This window comes from Pseudopipra pipra, chromosome 1 (genome assembly GCF_036250125.1).
Source record: "Pseudopipra pipra isolate bDixPip1 chromosome 1, bDixPip1.hap1, whole genome shotgun sequence".
Lineage (NCBI taxonomy): Eukaryota > Metazoa > Chordata > Aves > Passeriformes > Pipridae > Pseudopipra > Pseudopipra pipra.
This window is the reverse complement of record NC_087549.1, coordinates 115,459,419-115,483,546: the sequence shown is the minus strand read 5'-3', so window position 1 is coordinate 115,483,546 and position 24,128 is coordinate 115,459,419. Positions and strand designations below refer to the sequence as shown.

Genomic DNA, 24,128 nt, shown 5'->3' with positions numbered 1-24,128 from the left:
TGCACTGTTTCTTAGCATAAATCCATACTAGAAGTAATTCAGTTGCTACAAGTTCAAAAAGATGGTTTGTTTAGGTTGAGGATGGGTGTATGATGGGGAAAGAGGCTGCCTATTCCTTTGGGATAGAATAAGCGGGGTGGGAATCACAGGTTTGAATTTTTTTTTATTATTCTTTTTATAAGTTTGGGAAAGAATAATTGCTTTGTTTGGAAACTTACAGAAAAATCCCACCTCTCTGAAGCAGCTTACTGAAATCTCTTTACAGGCTGTAGTCAACCAATTCCTAGTTAACAGTCACTCAATTTTGGAACAAACAAACAAGAAAAAAAACACTCAGAAGCTGTATTCATTTTTTAAAAAGCAGAAAGCAAAGAACATGTTCACAAAGAGCCAAGCTGAAAAATCCAACACTCCAAAATATAAATGTGGTTTTTTCAAACAGATGGAAGGTTTTGTCTTTTAAGTCCTATACCAAAACACTTTGTGGATAAACATCTGCTCTTCCCTAAGAATAAATATCAGGAAAAAGCTTTGCATTAAATGGAGAACAACACAGCAACTTCAAACTGCAACTGTCTTAACATGTTTAACTACAGAAGTATTCTAAAACAAACTGTAGGCAAATATATTCAAAATTATCACATCCTTGAACATGTTCAGTGACAACACTGAGAACTCAGCAGAACTATTTGTACTGCAGCAATATTTTAACCATATGCTTTATGCTGCAAAAGAATCTCTGTGAAGTCTATGAGGACTTTTTTTTTTAAATAAAAAGAAACATAAGTAGCTATCAGGAAACATACACTTTCTTTATCAATATATCCTTCTTAATTTTCACTTTTATACCCCTTCAAGCTACACTTATTTGATCTTATCTCAGTCTATAAAATCACATTTTTGAAAGACAGGTCCAAAAGAGTAAGTATCTCCTATAAAAAAAAAATATTCTTTTGAGCTCCTAGATCTTTTCATCTTTTCACAAGCGATATAGAACTATGATCCCAGTCCATCATGAAGTGGCAGTGAACTGCCTTACTGCAGGGTCTGCAGAGTGTCTAGCAGGCAGAGCTAATATGCCATTCTGAAATGGCAGGACATTTAAAGCAGCTGCAGTAAGCAGGACTGAGCTCTCAGCAGAATTTACCACATGAGCTCCAGCCCAGTTGCTATCGGACAGAGCCAGATATGAGCGCAAGGAGACTGAGTGCCTCTTTGCAAGCAAAGAAGCACCATACTGACATACCCAGACACCCAGCCCTGTAAAATGGTAGACCTAGTATGAGGTTTCTATTGATATTTTAAAATTCTGTTTTGGGGGGTGAGGATTGGGGTGTTACGAATTGCACCCATAATACAAACTCAATCCTTCCTTGTATGAACAAATTATAGTACGGAGTTGGACTTGATGACCTCAATGGGTCCCCTCCAACTCGAGATATTCTATGATACTATGACCATCTTTTCCAATACTGCAGCCCCAAGAAAAAAACAAAGGTTTACTGCTGCCTTTCTTCATGCATCTGAAAGGGCAGAATTTAACAAACTCAAAGCACCTCTCTTTAGAAAAGAATATAAAAACCAAGAAATACTTATGAGACAGCAAGACAATACTTCTAAATGAGGCTTTATTTTGGAGGGGGCAAGTCTGGCCCAGGTCATGGGGGAGTCAGGAGAGAGGCAAGGTGCCAGGGGATTAAGATGACGCAGGGGCAAGTTGTATGACACAGTCTAATGTTAGTATGTCAAATACCACTATGGATGTGTCCTAGTTAGAACAGCTGGGACCAGTTCATCGTTGTATGGGTGTAACCCAAAACTGTGCATTCTATAGCCTTCCATGCCATTTCCCAGAAACTGTTATCAATGGACCATTTACACCATCTGCACATAGAGCCTGACTCCTCAGACTATAAACTGGGTGTTAAGAGGCCTGTGAGACAGGAGGGCGCCTCCCTGTCCTCACGCCCACTGAGGAACCCTCCACCCTGAGGGAAGTACTGAGCATTCCTGCCTGAACTGGAGAATATATAATCTTGGAGTCTTGGAACTTTTGGAACCACTCGTGGGATCCAGAGGAAGACTGCAGATCACCACCCTTGACCAGACTGCAACAGCACTCTCACCAACAGGTTTTCCCCTCTCCTTTTACTTCGGACTCAGGAGGCCCAACGAACACCACTCTGTTCATGCCCCAGGGTGCTGGGTTATGCATTTGGGTTTTGTGGGTTAAAACCAACTGTTTGTCTGTATAATCGTACTTATTGTATTATTTTATTAAATTGTTATTCTGACATAATCTCTCTTTTGAGTTGGGTTCATTTCCCCTGCTGGTTTACCTTTAAACCAGCACAGGATGGTTTTGTTCAGCTTCTTATTAAATGGGAACCTACTAACTCATATTAAGAAGAACAGCTTCCTAGGAGTATCTTATTACAAAGAAATTAAATCTAAGGTATACCTCCAAAGAGATGTTATTACTTTAGCAAGGGAACACAGAGACTTTTGCAGACAGTGGCTCATCATTTCATGAATTAAAACTAGCCATAAAAATTTCCACATAATAGCTAGTTGCCAAGGCATACATCTGCATAGCACACTTCAAGCTTGCCTCAGTTTGTATCAGCACATACACGTGGAACTGGGTGTTTCCAAAAAAAAAAAAAGGAAAGAGTACAAAAAAAAAAAGATGTATCCTATGCAGATATTCTCTGGTGTATTGTTGCAGTAGTGGACTCTTGAGTTTCGCAGCACATTGCAGGAGAGCTGACAGGAGCCACCAGGATGCTGAGAACAAGCATGAATGAGGCAAGATCACTAGCTTAAACCCTCCTGGAATTATACAATTACACATCGCTTGGACAGCTGAGAACTTACTCTCCAGAGAGGATACCACTGAAATTTATAATCCGAATCCTCATTAACAGTGAGATTACTATGCTTTCTACTGTACTATGTACTACTTCATTAATCACCCCACAGCCCTGATCTGCATACACTGATGAAGCAGAACAACAAGAGATGTGTGTAAAGCTTTTGAGTACTTATTCCTGGACTCAAAAACATCCCTCAGCAGAGAGGGATGAAAGTGACCATCTTCAAACAGAACCCCCCCAGAATTTCACTCCAAAATGTATGAGCATGAGGTCAGCACACATATGGCAGTGAGTTAGGCTAGGGGGGATGGGTGATTTGATTTTGGGGAGTTTGAGGGGGTTGCGTTTTTACTCTTTGGTTTTCTTTTTTTTTTTTTGGGGGGGGGGGCATGTGGTATGGACACACACACAGAAGGATGAGGATAATTTCCTAAATTCAAACCTGCTCACTTTACAACATATTCCTCATCACTTGCCACATGTTTAAATGCTTTACAATCACTTGTACAAGTATGTTGAATCATAGAATGGTTTGGGTTGGAGGGGGACCTTGAAGCTCATCTAATTCCAACCCCCTGGTGTGACAGGAACACCTTCAACTAGACCAGGTTGCTCAGAGTTCCATCCAACCTGGCCTTGAACATCTCCAGGGATGGGGTAATCTGTTCCCTGGGCAACTTGTTCCAGTGCCTCATCACCCTCACAGTAAAGAATTATTCCAAATATCTAATCTAAACCTACTCTCTTTCAGCTTTAAGCCATTCCCCTCATCCTGTCACTACATGCCCTTGTAAATAGCCTCTCTCCACCTTTCTTGTAGGCTCCTTTCAGGCAATGGAAGGCCGCAACTAGGTCACCTTGAAGCCTTCTCTTTACCAGGCTGAACAATCCAGTTCTCTCAGCCTTTCCTCATAGGAGAGTTGCTCCATCCCTCTGATCAATTTTGTGGCCCACCTCCAGACTCCCTCCAACAGGTCAATGTCCAAATACTAAACATTCATCCTCTAGACTAATTTCCTAGAACACATGGCATAGAAGCAAACAGCTGATGAGTCCAGATATGAAATAGCATAATAAGGGGCAGATAATTTTATCTTGTTTGTATTGACATTATTTGAAGTACAGGTACAAGAAAGCTTTTTCCTGACAGCAAACTGAGGAGGAAAATAGAAAAGGAAAAGAGAAAAAAAATTTTTTTAAAAAGTAAAACCATCCAATTATTCAGTTAGGGCAGATTCTTCAAATACAATCACACCAAGCTACACCCACAAAGAACAGTTCCCTGACAAGACCACCAACTACCAGCAGCTAATAAATAAAAAAAATTATTCTTTCAATGACTACTGCAATTTCTGAATATTTACATACATGTTTTTCTCTCCATAGCAAAGTGAAAGACCATGAATCTCACCAATTCACATGAATTCAAGCCTTAACTCTTCACCTTCAGCTTTCCCTGTGTCTCAAGTTCTCCATTTATATAACTGCATCCCAGTCAAATCAAGTATCTCTAAATAACTTACTGACATGTTTACTCTTAGACTGAACAAAAATTACTACCTACAGATCAAAACTCAGCAAGCTATAATGGGAACATAAGGCAATGTTTCCAACATTAGTAGAAGGCAACTGATACAGCAGGAGGAATCAGCAATCTGCTGGCCCACGACATTTCTTTTTAAAAAGGCGGCAGGAAGAATGGAAGTAAAGCTCCAGGTCTGCTAATGACCACTGCAATCTGAAGTAGGGCAGAATTCCATCATAAATTTTTAATTTGCTAAGTGCTGTAACATACAGAATATTCAGGTGCTGTTATTTGCAGATTATTTTAATAAAATGTAAAAAAAAAAAAAAATCCACAAATTACATCTCCCAAGTTATGCTGAGTAACTTCAAGGTATCTGAAATCTACTTTTATCAGGCATACCAGTTAGCCTATTACCACTGTGACATGTTAAATGTCAGCTAGTCACCAGTGTATTAGCAAGTCTTGAACTTTGACAAATATCACCCTGTTTACTTCAGAAAAGTAGCATGACACACTATTACTTGAAAAGAAACCAAAAGTTCTGTGCTACTTTCAATTAGCAGAGAGTACAGACACTTGTAACTGAAAAGGCTCAATTACATAAAAAACAAGGCTGGGCTGGTTGCAGCCATTGATGCTGCACACACAAAGTCCTGAGCAAGGGGAAGCTACCCAAGCAACCTGAAAGCAAAGTTCTTCAGTAGAAGAACAGATGGGAAGATCCAAGAAATTGCTAGTGCCTTGGTTTTTGTGGCATAAAAGGTTTTGTTTTATTCAAAATTTTTTAAATAAAGACAAGGTGTAAAATGAGGTGAAATAATAATAATAAAAATCACTAGCATTGGTGGTTCAGTGGTAGAATTCTCGCCTGCCATGCGGGAGGGGAGGCCCGGGTTCGATTCCCGGCCAACGCAAGTTGGTCCTTTTAGGGATGTGATTCTGTCCCTCTACTCTGCTCTTGTGAGACCCCACCTGCAATGCTGCATCCGGCTCTGGGTCCCCAGCACAGGAACGACATTGACCTGTTGAAGAGAGTCCAGAGGAGGGCCACCAAGATGATGAGAGGGATGGAGCAACTCTCCTATGAGGAAAGGCTCAGAAAATTGGGATTGTTCAGCCTGGAAAAGAGAAGGCTTCAGGACAACCTAATTGCAGCCTTCCAGTACCTGAAGGGAGCCTACAAGAAAGATGGAGAGAGACTATTTATAAGAGCATCTAGTGACAAGACGAGGGGAAAGGCTTCAAACTGAGAGTAGGTTTAGATTAGATATCTGAAATAATTCTTTACTGTGAGGGTGGTGAGGCACTGGAACAAGTTGCCCAGGGAAGCTGTGGGTGCCCCATTCCTGAGGTGTTCAAGACCAGGTTGGATGGAGGTCTGAGCAACCTGGTCTTAGTTGAACGTGTTCCTGTCCATGCCAGGGGGGTCTTGAACTAATGATGGTGCCTTCCAACCCAAACCATTTTATGATTCTGTAATTCTGATTATAAGTAAACATGTATCTTAGTTAATATTCATTTCAGAAAGCTAACACTGTCAAGTTCTGTTTCAGTATGTTGGGTATTTTTTGACGTTTTTGTTTGGTTTTTTTTCCAGCTTCACAAGTTTAATCAGCTTATGGGATCGGAGACAGGACAAAGTGAGAATGACATGTCCCCTGCAGAGATCAGGATCTAATTAGTCCAGCTCACCCTCACCATGAAGCCATATCTTAAAATGTGTACTTTCTTGCCAAAATTTCTTCCACTTTCCTCTTGCAATTCTCAAGTACAACAGAGTATCTTATATGTCTGAAAAGTCTAAAATAACCTTTATAAGAGAAGACATAATTAGACAAAAATCTCTCAGATCTTGAAACTTCTAGGAGCCAATCTAAAGGGATTGGCTTTAGAAGGGCCACTGAAGGGACATTTAAAAGGGGATCCACTTTGTTCCTTATTTGCCCTGCCTAACATCATGTAAAGCTATGCAGCTGAGCTCCTTTAGTTTCTGTTCAAAAAAAGCAAGTAGCTTTCTAGATTTTCTGATGTACTAAGAAGTGTAATGTTTTCACTATGTCTGACTAGGAGGTTCTGGGAGAAGTCAGTTTAAAAGTAAGGTGTTGATTCTGACACAACTGATTCATGTATGCCATCGCATATGATGCTAATTTTACAAGAAAGTTCAGTTCACAAAATGCAAAGGGAAACCGAGACAGATCTAAAAATTAGCCAAAAAAAAAGAAAACCTAACTCTAGCTACTTCATGCTTTGTCTCAAGGACAAACTACTGATATTGTTTGTAGTATTTTATTATTTTTTCATTTTGTGAATAACTATGTAGAGGACAATCTACAATACAGTATTTTTAAGAAAGGTCCACATACTTTTCTTGTAAAGAGAAAAAAAAATGCTGTAGGACTCTTATTGTAAATTTATGACTTGAGGGGCTATTTAGTAAGAAAAGTTGACCACATCCAACACATGGAAGGCAAATTAGTTGCTCTTGATTTGTTTAACACTTAGAATTCTCTGCTTTAGAGAATTTTAACATCATTTGCATGGGAGTTCTAACCAGCCAAGAACTACTAAAAAGGGTGCTCTGTGAAAATGCATTTTTAATTACTTTAAAATAAGCTATAGAAGTTACCCAGACTCCCATAGACCCAGACTACACTTCCATACACCTTAATCTTTACACTGCCATCTAGTAGCACAAATACAAGTTAAAGATTGATTTTAAGTGAAATTGGAGCATGAACAACAAAGAACTTAGTCTTTTGGCTTTCACAATGACTTCTGGAAGAGAGACAATTATGCAGCCTTGCATAAGGTCTACCCATAAAAATTCTACTGCCATGATTTTCTTGTAAGGCAAATTTGAACTTGCAGAGTAAACTTACACCAGCCAGCTCCATGAGATGCAACTACAGCAATTCTGACTAGCCCTAGGAACTCTAAGGCTGGCATCCATAAATAAAAGTCATGGCCCTAGACACAAAGTCCCCGCCTGCATTCTCTGCCTGAACTTGAAAAGAGATTCAACACCTTTAAGATGTCCTTACAAACACAACTGATACTTTTAACAGATAGAAAAATAAAATACCAAGTCAAATACACAGTAAACCAAACATTAAGACAAATACATAAAATACATCATCCAGAATGGACACCTAAGCAAAAGACCTTCCAGCAATATGAATCAAATATGCTACATCCAACAGCTACAAGAACTTTACCTTAACATTTGTAATTCAGGGCTTTACAGCTAGCAGGGAAATTTTAAATGCTGAAAAAAATGCAAGAGTTGATCTAGACAATGACAACTGTACCTGGCAACCAAATGAATTTTGTTCAAATATCAGATAAGGGAAAAAAAAAATGGCATTATGTTTCTAACTATTTAGAAACTAAGTCTTGAGAATAAGTATTTCTTTCTGACACTATCAAATCTATAGAGACGCCATCTACACAGAATACAATAATTGCTTTTACTGTGACATAAAATAAGAACAACACAGCTTACAGCCCTGGGGATGTGTTATCATATCAAGTAAATTTCTGCAATCAGATATCTTAATTACGTATGCATTAATACAACTTTAATGTTCAATTGGGTTTTTCTGGGGGTGAAGAACATCTTTACTTGAAGGTTTTTAGCAATTAAACCAAGCTTTCACCATTCCATGATTCCAAAAGACTGTGTTCTACCTCAAATTGATACAGAAGAGAGCTTGAAAAAATAAACACAAGATATATGAGGAAACAACAACTAAGAGCAGCAATATTGAAACTTTCTCACCTACCGCCAAAACCAACAGGTTAAGAAATATTTAAATAGGAAAAATTTGAATATACTTGTCCTCTAGGCAACTACCCATGTTTCTAATGATAAAGTTTCTCATTTGTCTAGATCATATGCATATTATAAGCATATCCATCCATTTTTCCAGTGTTACTTCACCTAAGTCTGGACACATAGAAAGAAATTAACCTATCCACCAAATTATTTGCTTTTATTCTTACATTAATTCACAGGACTGACTCAACAGAAGAAAATCAACTGCCTGTAAACTAGGTTGGAAAAGTGTCACCAACAGCATGTTGTAAAGATCTCCCATGTACAAAACAAACAATCAAACTGGCTTCTACTGCACTCTAACCTTAATCAAATGAGACTGTCTCTGAATTACAATAAGGCATTCAACTTTGGCAGAAAGTGGTACCTTTTTATTAACATTTGAATACACTTTGATATTTGGGGCAGCACGACATCATAGCTTTTGCTTATCTTAGCACCAACTTCAGAGCTTCTGTCTGAGATTTAATTCATTTAAATAGAAGCAATAATTTCATATCTGATATAGCCACCTCTTACAGACTTCCTCAAAAACTGAGGTTTCCAAAAGCATCTGTCTTTTCAATTTGAACCAGCGTTGATTATCAAAATCAACATTAACAGAAGCATTATTTTTTTAAAAAAAGTATATAAAGCAAAATCATTCAAGCAAAATGGGACAAATAAATGACCATTTTAAAATATTTATAACCAGGTCAACTGTCTACTAAAAGCTATTTATGTTGTCTGAGGTCCCTGTACACTGACAGGAACTCAGAGAAAGGGTAAGATGCCCTTTTCTCAGTGGGACAGAACAACTGTGCCAAAAGGAAGCTCCCCCATTAAAGGAAAACTGAATGATAGCTCAGCTTAAAATTACAACATCCATACCAGGACACTAGGGGGAACCTGAAAGCAGTACACGTCAAAAATCTCTTGCATGCACTGATCCTGCCATTAACCTCCAATTTTCACTCATGGACAAGTGATTTAGATATGCAAGAGAAGGTCAAAGCACTTAAACATCTGAAATGCCGTCATACAGACTACAAAAATGGGAAAAAAACCATGGTGTTCTGGTAACCTCAGAAAGGAAGCCATTGTGCAGTAGTACAGACAACATCCATCACTCTCAATTGTTACAGTTCTTCTAGTCTTTTCTATAAGAAAATTATCCAGCTGCATGCTCAAATTCTAAGAGAAGTATGTTAAACAAAAAGCAGTTTAAAAGGCTGCAATGCTTATTTACACTTAATGTTTAGGAAATGAAACAAAGCAAATAGTCTGAAGAAAAGTTTATTCTATGTATTTGAAGCTTGTTTCTACTTTTGACTCATTCCATAATGCAACTGGATGTTTGGTATATATGGCATATATAATGTTATTAGCAACTTACACATATTCATAAACATGTGTTCTCTCCTAAGCAGTATCATCCTGAACACACCACACAACAGAGGAACTACACCACAGTTCAGACTTTTGGAACCACTTTGTCAGCAGGCTTCACTTCTCTTCTAGGTCTTAATTTGAATATGCAAGACAGCCCCACACTTCTAAAAGCTCTAGAAGAACTAAGAAGCATTAGGAGACAAAGATAAGTATGTAGTTTTAAGAGATGTGATTAATTAGGAATATTCACTGCCTAACACTTTATAAGAAGGAGGATGGAAGAAGAGGTTGATGTAAGAGACAGTTCACTAAGGGCTTCCTGAAATTCACCCATTTTCTTTTTCTTTAAATAGCAATTCTGTTACTTTAATAGCTCTATGTACTTATTGACACTTCAAAGCCATATTACATTCTGTAACTAAGCCTTCCAGAAAACCTCCATATTCTTTCAAATAGCCATTCGTGTATTTTCCAGGTGTTGCCAACTAACTTGATTAAAGTCTTTTTTACTAGTGTTATCAAAAGAACTGCCAATGCATATTAATAAATGCACAAACATTAGTTTGTTAGACTTGAAGACCTCAAAGGTATTTTCCAACCTAAATGATTCTATGATTTCTATGATTTTAATGGAGACATATCAGTGCTTACACTTCTGAAGTGGAACATTCTCAACACTTTCTATTAATCAAGCATCAACTCAAACACAATTTTTCAAGCACTATCCTCTTCACCCAGATTTTATGAACAAATAGCAGTATAATCACAACATACACAAAAAAAAAAAAATCCCTCTGCTTAAGTTGCTTTAATTGGAAATTTATAGAACTGCAGAGGAAAATTCTAACTATTGTAAATTAGGAAGCCACTGAAGGAGCCATTTGCAACAGGATAATACTAAGAAGCCATGAACGTAAGTCACCCACATGACGCTGCCTTGACAATCAGGGACCACTTTACTAACACATCATGAGCAGGCCTTGAATTACAGGCCTCTCTATTACACTAACAGAAACACAAAAAAACCAGTCACCAGTAAATATTTAAAAAGAGAAACCTAACATAGCCCTCAGTTGCAAGGGAAGATAAATGGCTAAATCCTCGACTTCTCTATTGTGCTGTAGCCATATTCTCTAGCACCTTCTGTGATGAAAAGATGTCTTGATTGTTCTCAAGTGCGGTTTTAGAACACCATGACAGGATCACATCCAATTATTTAGTTTAAAGCAAGTAATTCTGGTTGTTTCCTTCCATCTAACCTCTGAACAACTGCTATAAATCATTGTTCCCATTAATAAGACTTCCATCAAACTACTTGCTACAAGTAAGTTAAACACATTAGCTTACAGAATTAGTAGAGGACACTTAACAATGACCAGCTTTCTCATCTACAAAGAGTTCCATGACCAACTGCACCAAGAGCTTTGTTTCTTTTCCATGGGCTCATTTAGTCTTGTTCCTTTACTAGTAACAGTTTCTGGGTTTGGGCTTTTTATGACTTGGATTGATACAGGATTACTGACCTTGTCATCAGATAGAATATAAAGCATGTAACTTATTTGGAACTTTTGTCCCTTCTGGTGATGCAAAATTAGGAGATAACTGCTTAGGACTGTCTCAAAGCATGATCACAATGTATCTCAAGGGGGAAACAGGATTATTCTTATAGGTTCTGCAGTTCCTGATACTTTGAGGCCATCTGTCAACTTGAAACCATTTCAGCTGGAAAAGGCCTCCAAGATTATAGAATCCAACCTTTATATCAATCATAAAGAGATAAGGTTAAGGATAGAAGTCAGGCACACCTCCTCCTAACAAAGAAAAGCACTGGATACCAAATAGTACACCAAAATAAAAGGGGAAAGGTGGAACTACAGCCTTGTCAAGATGCCTAAAACTCATCTCTGTTGCTTGCTGTTACACATGAATTTTCCATGGAATGCTTGAGAATTACCTTGACCACAGAGCCTACAGAAGGACACCACCCAACTTTCCTTCGCCCCATATCACTCCTCACAATAAACCACTTTCTTGACCATTATTTTAATGATTCCTATATAAGCAAGAGGAGGTTGAAAGCAGTTCCCAGATTCTTCTCCTCTTTTCTATCTTATACTTCACTTCAGGAATACTACTAGACTTAAATGTTTACTGAGGATCTGTTAGTGAAGTATTAGACTTGTACAAGACAAAAGTATTTTGAGACAGAGTTCTACAGGAGACAAGTTCTGCAAATTAAGGTCATATCCATTCTTTTCTGTAACAATATAACTTCTTCCATTTAAATTTAGTACATCTTAAACATAAATGCACACAATGTTCACCAATAAAGAGACATTGTTCAGTTCTCATTAAATTGTACAGCATATTGTATTCACTCATGGCATTTGGGTGGTTTTCTTAGCAACTCTCAAAATGGGGGGAGAGAATTTTTTTCTGTCTTCGCCTAAGAGCCTGTTTTATACTATGAGACAACTGAAGCAACAAACAGGTTCTCCATATCATGAAGAGGCCATAATACACAAAACTATTTACAGCCTTACTTACAATCGATCCTCTGAGCTTGACAAGAAATAGCAGTAATGCAGGCCACAACACATAAGTCAATATGCCATCTTGGAGTTATGTATTCTTTACTCTTCAGTAGAACTTCAAGCATGTTGTACACTCTCATTTTACTTCCAGAAACAAGCATGCATACATACCCTTTCTGTCACTTCTGCAAGTACTCAGCTCCCCAGCTGCAATCCCCTTGGGCTCTCTACAGCTTTCACAGCATCTGACACCTGTACTGCCACTGTCCGTGTCTCTCACCAGCTCCTGCCACCTCTGCAGCTTCTAAAACAAACTCAAACCTCTCTTTGGAGATACTGCCAGCATTCTCTAGAAGCTATTTCTGAAAACAGATACACATTTTCCTGGATCCCGGGTGCCTTCACTGCCACCAAGTTCACCTTCTGGCTACAGACCTCCCCCAGCACCTGGAAGTGGACACTTGTGACTTTACTCAAAATATACCCCAGTGGTAATTTCAACTCAAAGTATTCTGCAACAAAGACTACAGCCTTAGCTGTTTGTAAATTCCTTATCTTAACAGTGGTCATCAAGCCCTACACATTTCTTCTAAGAATAGCCAAAGACAAAAAATGCCTTTTGTCAAAAAGCTGAAGTTAATTATTTGTGAATGCATTAACCCCCAACATAGTTTTCAAAGTGAAAACTTTGCACCCCTCTCATAAAGAAAACACAACTATAGAGTTGATATATGTGGACTAGCAAGGGCACACCACTTGTACAGCATATGGAATATGGCCTGGGAAACTAGACCTGGTTTGAGAACTACTGTTTCAACATGCAAATGTTCATCTTCTACATTGCCTCCAGGATCCAGAAGTTTATACTCATCACACACCCAGCCTGGGCTACTGTAAATGCAAACAACAAACCACTGAATGTGACAGAGAGAAATTCGTTATCTTATTTAACAAAGCAGCGTATTCCAAGTTATTTGCTGTATTAGGATTAGCTAAAATCCCATATACCAAATAGGTTACAGTACATTAGCCCCATCACCAGCAAGAAAAGACACTGAACTTTCTTGTTTGCCTGGCTTTTCAAAAGGTTCTGTCAATGCAAAGCACAGAATACAAACAGTAGGTATATTCTTTCACCTTGAGCTTAACAAATTTCCTCCGTTCCCTACTTATGTTTTGCCCTTCATTTATGTCTTCGTAGCAAGGCAACTCATTTGTGCTTGCGAATTAAAGCCTCAGACTAATACTGCTGGGCTTCACTCAGTACAATATGGCCATCTACTTCCTGAACTATAAGCCAACGGGCCTACCTACCAAGCACAGTTGCAATATACAAATGTTATAAACTGGAAACTGTGTCTATAAAACGCAATTTATGTACCTTTAATCATGTCAAACAAAATGTTCTGTTTGACAAATAAGGTTTTTTATCACGTCAAACAAAATCATTTGGTGAACAGCTGTTCCATTAAAAAAAAAAAAAACAAACAACAAACCAAAACCAAACAAGCCAGCATCCTACCCCTATTTAATTTGTTCTACTTCTCAGTGATCAGATTGGTAATTTTTTGGGGGTTGTGTCCTGTTCTAGAGGCTAGACTCTATAATTTTACTTAGTTTGAAAATAAATGTTCCTTCCATTGACTTTAAGGAAAAACACTCTCAACTTCTCAGTAAACTGATCTTCCTCAGCTGAAGCTCTATCTACAGCATCTGCATATAAAACAAGGCCCACGAATATTTATCCTTACAACACACAGAATCGTGCACAGTTACAGATTTCAGTAAAAGCAATCAAATTTGATCTAGCAAAGTACATTACACAATACGCTGAAAAGAACCTCTGGTTATGTTTCTAAAAAAATGTAAAGCAATTGCAAGCATTTTGTATAACAACAGTAGTTAAGGCAGGTGATGGATGGCAACAGTGATGTAAAAAAAAAAAAAAAGGTTGTTCTCCCTTTTTTGATTGACATATATCAGCAGTTTTTAAAACACAAGAATTTCCACAAAATCAGTTAGAATAGCTTTAATCAAATTAATTGTATTTACAATCTAAAATTAAAACTGTACAATAACTGGTTTTGTAAACTTAATTTATAAGCTGAAACATGTCTCTCCGTTCTATCATTATCTCACTATCTACAATTCAACCAAATATTAATTACAAGAGTATCTGCCTTCTTAATTTCTTTTTCGATATCTCTCAATGGCACGCAAGCGCAGTAATATTAATAAAAAAAAAATCAAGCTGAAAAAGGAAAGGATCTCTACTACTCTTGGGTTTTATCACTTCCTTAAATGAGTCATAACAATCATCAGATGCTATCTGTTTGTTTTTATATAAACTGTTTTAAAATTCATGGCTGGTAGGGTGTAGTTATTTGACAAACAAAATTAAGAATTTACCACTAACAGTAACACCAACTGTGGCTAGTCACTAAGAAGTTTCTCATTTCCTTTTTTGTACACAAAGTCTGTCTGGAAATATGTCTGACATGTTAAAGAAATGCATGTGCTTACATAATAGTATATCCTCACAATAGTGTTACACAAGCCAAAGGAAAAAAAATTCCAAAAATCAGTAGCCTAAAACAAGCAGTAAGTTTAAATATGTTTCCAACAGCCTTTTTTAAATAGAAACAAAGAAGCAATAAATCTGGCAGCAGTCTAAATAATTCTACATTATTGTTTAGAAATGTAATTGAAGAGCTCACAATCAGTCCTTTGACTTCACAAGTTAGTCAGAGAACCCACAGCATACCTTCTTTTAAGTGTTTTTTCTGGGGAGCAACTAGAAAAGATGATCTGGTTTTGTCTAGCCCTACTGAGCCCCAGTAGCATTATTCAGTTAAAATCCCGCTGTAAAAGAGACACAGATACAGAAAGTAATTCCTAGAACATAGACTAAAGCTACCTACAACAAATTATGTTTACAGATATCACACAGAGAAAGAGAAGAAAATTTAGGCTTTTCAACTGAAGCATCTCCAGTATGGCAGAACTACCTCCCATCTACACAATGAGGTATTTATTAAATGTTGTTAAGTATTTCAAGGTAAGTGAAAGAGATATATATTATTACAGGCACATGACCTGGCAAAACAGGAAAATCTGTTGTGTTTGGTCCCTTCAAGCAGAGAAGCCAAGAAATTATGCAACATCAGCCAACGCAACAGCACCAGCCAAATAAAAACTTAAATGATTACTGTTAAAGAACAGCTGCCTTGAAGAAATAGCAGTTATTACAGGTAAGTTTACAATACTGAGTTGTTAAAATAATATTGACGTGATATACCTATCAGAAACCAACTGGAAGTAGAACAAAACAGTCGCATAAACGTGTATTTTAAACCCATATTGTGAACAGAATTAGATGATAAAGTTTAATACTTTCACGACCTAAACCCCTGTGCAGTGCATCCATCTCCCAGGGCTCAGACAAGAGAGGTACCTAACCGATGTTCACAAAACTAAAAAGGGCCCTGAAGCACGGTTCAAGTTTGTGCAACATATTACAAGGTGAAGTTTCCAACAACTGCCACATTAACTGTCCCTTGCACATCAGAGATCTCAACTTCAAGAACTGCACAGGGAGGATGTCACCATGCAGGTGTTGGCCTGAAGGAAGCACCTGCTGCCCCTCCCTGGTGCTGTGGATCACAGTGTCCTCCCCCATCTGATGGTGGTGTGCTGTCTTTGAGGTGCTGAGTGTCCTGGTGAAAGACCTGCAGGAGGGGATGAACACACTGCACAACAGGGAACATAAGCAGGAGGTCCTGGGAAGTCTGATGCTTTTTGAACACTGTTTTGTGAGAACTGAGGCTCATCCAATCCTCAAACTACTGCGCTTTCCTGCTTATCCATATGGACACCAATGACACTTCCAAAATGCAACTACTGAGAAAATCAAGAGTGACTACTGAGCACTGTGGGCAAGGTAGCTGAGGTGGTGTTTCTCAGTCTCTCCAGTGAGAAGCAAATGGCTCAGGGTAGAGTAGATACATTCAGAGCATCAATAATCAGTTAGCAGAACTTTTACTGCTATGACCACAGGAACTTCTTTCGGGAACAAGGATTCATCTGACAAAGTGTGGCAAGAGTACTCTTGCCACCAGGCACAATAAGCTTATGAATAAGACTTGTCACATTGAGAGAAGTGAAGACAAGGGCAACACAAGACAGAAGGTTCTCTTACTTCCCTGTAAAGCAGCCTGTCTGTGGGCCCATCTCAAGTACATGTACACAGCACGAGAAGTAACAGGAGGACTTAGTCCATGCACCATTGCAGAGCTATAACCTCACAGGAATTAGTGTGATGGTGGGACAGCTCACATGGCTGGAGTGCTGCAATGGAAGGACAGAGATTCTCTAAAAAAGCCAGCCTGGGAAGGTAAAGAACATGGTTTTCAATCCATGCAAAGGGTTGTTTGCAACACACACTGCTTTACTTGGAATGAGTGACAAGGTACTCGACAGCTTATAGGAAAGGATCAGAGAATAGTGCAACATGGCTGACTTTGTACTAGATGCCTCCTACAGACCTCCTGATCAAGGAGGGGCAGTAGAAAAAGCCTTCATTTGAAAGCTGAAGGAAGCTTCATGATTGCAGACCCTGGCACATACTAGGGCCTACAACCATTAGTATCTGCCAGTAGGGTACAGCCAAACACAAGCACTCCAGGAATTTTCTTGAGTTTGTTGAAAATGATTTCTTGATGCAAGTCATCAATGAGCCAACTAATAAATATGCTCTGCTGGACCTGTTGCTCACAAACAGGGAAGAAACAGACAGAAATGTGGAAGCCAAGAGCAGCCTTGGCCACAGCAACCATGAAAATTGTGAAGTTTAAAGTCTTAAGAGAAGTGAGAAAGACAAATAGTACCTCATACAGTGCAAGACCCAGTAGATACAGTTGCAACATGACACTCAGGAGAACAGGTTTCAGCTTGTTCAGGGATCTGCTCGGTAGAATGTCCTGGAAGACTACCATGGAGGGTGAAGGGAAAGCCTGTGAGTGCTGGCTGATCTTCAAGACCAACCTCCTCAAAGCACAAGAGGAACCATTCCTGCATGTAGGAATTCAAGCAGGCCTGACAATGAACCAATGTGAAAGAAAAGGGAACCTGTGGCTGAGCTCAAATGCAAAACAGAGAATATGAAAAGTGGAAGCAGGTGTGGGAGGAATACACAGACATTGCCTAATCGGCAGGGGTGGAGTTAGATAATCCAGAGCTCTGCTGTGGTTGAAACTAACAATGGATGTGATGGGCAGTATAAAGAGGAGAACACACAATTTGATTTTTTCCTCTGAAAGTGAAGTTATATAGAAAAAAGAGAAAAAAGACCTTTGTACAAGGTGATACACACATCAGCATCTGCCAGACATCCTTTACTTAAAAATATAAGAGAAAATCTGAAGAATCGGGGCTTCTAAATGCAAACTTGAAGTCTGATCAGTTAGCAATAAACATGATTTAGTAGCTGTATTAGCTTACTCATAACCCTGTCTAAAAGAAAGAAATTGCACATGCTTCCACTTAGTATGATTTTTGAGATCCAGAACACAGCAGCCTGAATCTCTTGACATGGCAAAACAATTCTTGCACTGAGAAGCAATCACAGTCAAAAAATGGGCACCAAATGACTTTCCATTGCAACACCTCTATGAATACAGGTTTGCTTTAATGTCTTTCTGTTCTTTGGTAACAAAGATATATACACAAGGCAGTCTGATTATTGATTTTCTAGTCTGATGATAATATGCTAATGAAACAGTCATGGTGTTTAGAGGCAGCATTTTCTGTTGGAGCAAAGTCTTAACTATTTTCTAGCAAGGAATCACTGGTATCATTACCCTTGCCACAGCCTAGGTACTCACAATAACTTAGCTGCCTTTTTCTTCATCTCAAAATAGATCCCAGTCAAGACACAGCATATATTTAGCAGACATTAGTCATGGAAAATGCAGAGGAATCAGTCTAGTGCAACAATGAGCAAGGGAAAAAATAAATCTTCACTTTACATTCTAGGGAAGCATAGTTTTTCAAGACATTCTTTCCACATACACACTCTTAATACACACATGCCCCCATAGTAAAAAAGATAATAACTGAAAAAAACAGTGAAGTTTTCATATGATTCCTCAGTTCACTCCACCTGAAAGCAGATCTCAGCTAACAGAACATCATAGTACAGCTGTACTGTAGAAAGAACAGTAGCAAAGGGCAGAGTAGGTCAAACAGCAGAATTCCAACATACAGGGGATGCTTCTCTGTAACTCCCACTTCCTCTCAGCAGCTTCCACCCACATGCCTCATTCACAGGAAGCTCCAGTTTGCTTGGAGGCAGACTCCAGACATTCTGTTAAACTGGAGCAACAGTGTGACAACAGGTGCCCAATCCGGAAACATCTACTTAAGTTTAAAAAAACCTTCAAGTGTGTTTTTAAGTTTAAAAATATTCTGATATTTCAGGATACTATCTTAACCATACTCCAAGAAGGTAAGTCTAGATGCCTTCCAGCACAACTACGAAAAATATCAGTATTCATTCCATATCAGCTGTAGAAAGTTTAAACTTCCAGTTAGTTTGAGTAAGTTAAAACAAAAAAAATACACCCACACCTTACCAGAAAAACAAACAAAATAATCAAAAAAAACCAAAACACTGAGTCACAAGAAACCTCAAAATCTCTCACAGTAGGATTCTGGGAAAGAAGGTGACACACCTCTAGCTCACAAAATACCATATATTGAGACAGTTCAAACGAAGATTTGAATAAGGTCCCACTCTTCAAGTTGACACTGTGTTAATCAAACATAACCTTCAGAGCAGAAGACAAAAGAGTAGGAGAAAGGGAAGGTCTAATACACTACTAAGGACAAATGCAGGGGCAAAGAGTCAAACTCCAAGAAAAACATAAATATACCTTTTATAAAAGTGGATTCTAAAGGAAGATACAGGATGATACAATGAGTACAGCACTGTGAATACTTCTGCTAAAACAGGACTTGCTAGAATTAATAAGCAAGGGGTATTTCAAGGTTATGAAGTACTCCAGCATTGCTGAAATAAAACAACTGGTGCCAGTATACCCAAATAGGACAACCATTTCATTACACAGCTCTGAGTCAATTTAGTTTAAGGCACTGAAGTAAGGAAAACAAAACCTCAGTTTGAGCTAACAGCCTTTCCTGGGCAGAAGTCGCAAGAGCCTCCAGACTGTCAGATATACATCACTATGGATCAATATTCCAAAACCTTACTTCAGGCAACACAAGATGTACAAAGGCTATAGAGCTCTACTCATGTGACACTGGACAATTTACAGAGATAACTGTAATTCTCATTAAGAGCAAGCATTCACTTTTTTTTCCTTCACATTTATAAAAATGGAATAGCCTTCCTGCTATACAATCCTGGCACTGTTATTGGAAGAATAAAAGATTTAGTCTTTTCTGCAGGTAAAGAAATTATTAAAACCACCATAAGCCATACTCTAAAGACAAAGTGACTGAAAAGACTTGAAGAAACTAAGTTTTCTAAACTCAGATAAATAGGCACACTGATATGTAACTAAAGTGGCTCCATCTACTGGTTAAAATACGCATTTTCTTTGTTATGACACTACTGCAGCAAATTTAATTCCCAGTGAAACAAGGAACTCTGAGGGTAACAAACACAAACTAACATAAGACTCTTAGACAGATAATCCCTTCTAATAACTGTTGAGATATGCTGGCAAGGTAGATTCAGGATGCTTGCATAATTAATGTTTAGTCTCAATAATACAAAAAGGAGCCCCTAAAATGTAAAAACCGACATTTTAAACACAACTGTTGCACTTTATTAAAAATAATGTTGTAGTATTTTCACTTACTAGTAATTGTGCAAATGTAAATTTAGAAATACATATTTAAGAACATTGTAAGATCATCTGTAAAAGAATCTAAAGTCTCATTTTGCATTCAGACACTGGTCTACTGGATTAAGTAGTACGTGGTGCTCAACTTCATCCGCTTATATAAAAAAACCTCATTTGAGCCTCACTATTCATATCACTATTTCAAAATACTAGCTGGATAGCTACCTTCATTTTAGCAAAAAATTTGATTTGCCCTTAAACTTGATTATCATTCCAGAATGTGCTATACCAAAAGCATGACAGTATTCTTTGGAGACCCTCTCTAACTAAATTCAAGTATATTCAAAGTTATATTTTTTTTATCAATCACTAGTTATAGAGCAGTTCTATTTACTAAGTATGACTACTACTTCAGGGCCACTAAAGGTCCTGTGGAACAGATATCCTTGTGTAAGGACATCAATATTCAAAGGCCAACAACAATTATGGTGACATGTCAAATCACCTGCAGAAGCAGATCAATCACATGGATATAAAGCAACAAATACTCAACTTGGTACACCTTATAGCTTATTTTGGAGAGTAAACAGAACTACTACAATGAAGCTCAATGAAAGGTCTCAAGTAAGACATCAAGTTTTTGACAGCCATGGTAACTTTTCAAGAACTCAAAAAGACTGCCAGATATGCACTTAGGAGCAGCTTACAATACTCTAATCCAGAGGCCCACTACACGGTGCAAGCTGTACGAGGCATGCACCATACCCAAACAGCACAACACAGAAAAGCAGCTTGTCTCTCCAGTCATAGATTCAAGACTGCAAGGCTGCAAAGCTAGTACAATTCTCTGATCAGGGCTATTTAGCTAGGACACTGTCACACAACTCTTAACTGTATTGCTTTAACTTGTGCAGAGCATGTGTTCAGCCAGATGCCACAAACTTGTGGGGGAGGAGAGTTTCCTGCACAGTCCTCAATTATGCAGTACAAACATACCCTCAGTTGCCCTTGTCCAACCATAAAGGGAAAACACCAGCTCAAGCTTACTATGTTAATGTGAAAAAAATCTATATTCACCAGCATAATACTCTTCAGACCTGTCATTTGACTTAACATAACAAAAGCCCCATGTCAAATAAGAAGGCAGCAGATGAAAGTACCTGTAACCCAGCTGATAATGTGCATGCACAGCTGTTAAAAAATAAAAAACAGCAGACAACCACATAGCCACTTCAGAAAAAGCACAAGGACATTAATGCCCTCTTCAGTGAGATATGGCAAACCACAGTACTTTTACTGCTTTGATTAGGAAAGCCAGAAGGAAAAGCTGGAAATTCACCCTTCTCCAACAGAGCCACTTTCAGTTCTATCATCATCTACAGTAGAATTAGTGATAAAAACAGATGTGCTTCATCGAAAGAAAAAGAAAACACAAACCCATTACTCAGCTATACTGCATGGTCTACCTTGTGAACATTTTGAGATACATGAAATAGTATCAAATACCAAAGGAAAAAAGTTTCCATCTACTTTTTTTTTTTTAAGGTAACAAAGTATTTTGAAAATATTACCTGCAAATACCTAGAAACAGAACAGCAATATATTTTCCTTTAGATGCTACTTACAGCTGTTGCAAAGAAGCCCACCAAACTACACAGTATTTAACACCATTATTGTAATTGTCAAACTCACCACTGTACAGAAAACAAACTGCCATGTTCCACTCCTATTTAAACAAACCCAACAAGAATTACCATAAGTAGATGCTGAGGGAAGAGGCAAAACAAGACAAGCGTATAACAGCTCCTCCTTACACTCTCACAACCTCCAGCTGTTTTCAAAGTCAGACTTCCTGAGGCTGTTGCTCATCTATTTAAAAACCTCAATGTATTTGTCTTCCAATGCTTGTCCAACCTCCCCTTAAGTCCACAAAAACTTTTTATGTACACATTGTATAACAAGTACGCCTGTGAATCCCTACACTGAGTAAAGAATCATCTTGTTTGTTCTGAACTAAGCATCTAACTCTGATTTGACTGTGTGCCTCCTCTTCCATGTTCACCTACTCTCTCCAAAGCAGTTTTATAGAGCCTTACCGTATCACTGTGCCATCATTTCTACCAGGCTGAAAACTCTCAGACTGTTGAATTCATTCTTGTCTTTGAACTAATTCATGTTTTGTTGTCCTTTAGTGAAGGTTTTCCAATAACAATGTATCTGTTCTAAGATGAGGGGCAGAACAGCTTACAGTACGTAAGGTATGAAAGGACCACAGATCTATGCAGTTCCATGTCTTTTTCCTATTGTATTTTCTAGCCATACCAGATGTTCTGATCATCAGTTGCTCTCTGGTTGTAATAACTATCAGGTATTTGCTTCACCTCCCCCTTCCAACTTCCATGTACACATTGCCACCAAGCAGGTTCCTCAAAATACCCAAGTCCTAAAAACTTGATGATTCTCTTCTTTAAGACTGGACCTAAAATACAAAACAAGCAAGGTTACAGAATATTTTATACTTTTGATTAAATAAACAGAGGGGGAGGGGAACATGTGACTGACAGAAGCACTCCTCCATATGAAAGGCACCAGAACTTAACACATAACATATCTAATACTATATGAACACAGAAACAACACTGGATGAAGGAAGAAAAGAAAATTTTAGAGAGCTCTTTGTTTGATTATGCTCCTGTACTTTTAAGCCACTGCACTGAAGTTCTTAAATTTGATTCTCACTTTCTACAAAGTCCTTTCATCTTACTGAGATGTTTACCTCTGAAAAAACTATGCATATGTAAGCAGTTTCAGCAAGCTTTGCTATCAGGAAGGTGGCCTGTACTGTCAAGAAACACAGGATTAGAAAAATTAAGTCAAGCTGTATTGTCAAAAATACTCGTATTTTGGATTAAGTCGCTTTTGTGTATCTAAAATTACACCTCTCCCATACAAAACCCACAACAAATCCAATATTGTGCTATACTATGTAACTGCCCAAGATCAGCATATTCTGTCTTTTCTGTAAGCCATTTACCTGTTGTGTTTTCCACAGAAATTCCTTTTTTCTAGTTCCGGTACTGAGGTCAGGCATTGCTGTTGCAAGGAAACCAACCTGGACCACTTCACTGAGCACCTCTGTTTAAAACACCTACATCAAAAATGACCATGCAACAGCACAGCAGCTTTTGCATCTGTCTCAAAAACCCCTAATTAATTTCTGTTACAACAGAACCTAATGACTCCTGCCAGGCCTGACAAATGTGCTCAAGACACACTGACTTTCACATCATCTGCAATCCTCTTTTTGTTTGGATTCACCTGAGCGTAACCATTACTATCTTCAACTTTAACCCCACACTTCAAGCCCACAGTTTTTGCACCTTGCTCTACAAAGCCTAGCATCTCTTTACTACATGGGAGTATTCTTCTGCCAGCTCAGAAGAGACACCTGATACAGAGGAGCAACGTAGTTTTAACATGAATTAAGCCTATCAAGCAGTCTGCTCTTAATTAGAATTTATCTTGAGCAATCTAACATAAATTGGGAATATGCCTTTTGGGGGCAGTGACACGGTGGAGAAGTGGTCTGGAATAGATCTGCAAAACACTGACTTCTGAAGTCAACCTACAAAGATTGTAACATTTGCAAAATCCATGGACCTTTGAACCACTAAATTATCAACGCTCTTGTTATAACAAAGGAAAAACACACTGAACATACTGATGTCACAGGAAGCGAATACTTCATTAGACTGCCAATTTTATCAAATGTGACTCAAGTCTCTCCTTGAAGAGTAACAGAAAAACGATGAAAACGCATGTGTTTTCAGTATTATTTCTCTGTCTGCCACAGCACGCTTTGTGTTACAAACTACACAAGCCCACAAGCCTCCTCTTCAGGCACTGTAGACAAGTTGCTGTGCGACACCTTTTTGGAAAAGGCCCTGAAGGAGAACATCAGAATAAGAGCTCAAAGGCTCATTAACAAAATCCAGACCTTGAGTCATTCGAAGGGAGGGGAAATTACAACCGTGGAACCACATGTATTTTTCAGTAGCACAGGAAGTAAGGCAACACATGCCTGCTTTACTGAGCCACCGGCCCGGGAAGGAA

The 24,128-nt window shown here is 38.4% G+C and overlaps 1 protein-coding gene and 1 non-coding gene across 8 annotated transcripts in view; one reads left to right on the top strand and one right to left on the bottom strand.

The window, feature by feature from the left end:
- SLC4A7 (solute carrier family 4 member 7) overlaps positions 1–24,128 on the bottom strand; it is a 93,923-nt gene that overhangs the window by 68,975 nt on the left and 820 nt on the right. The gene's annotated exons all lie outside the window — the stretch shown is intronic.
- On the top strand, positions 5,243–5,318 carry TRNAG-GCC (transfer RNA glycine (anticodon GCC)). The gene has a single exon. It is a non-coding gene; the product is annotated as a tRNA-Gly (tRNA).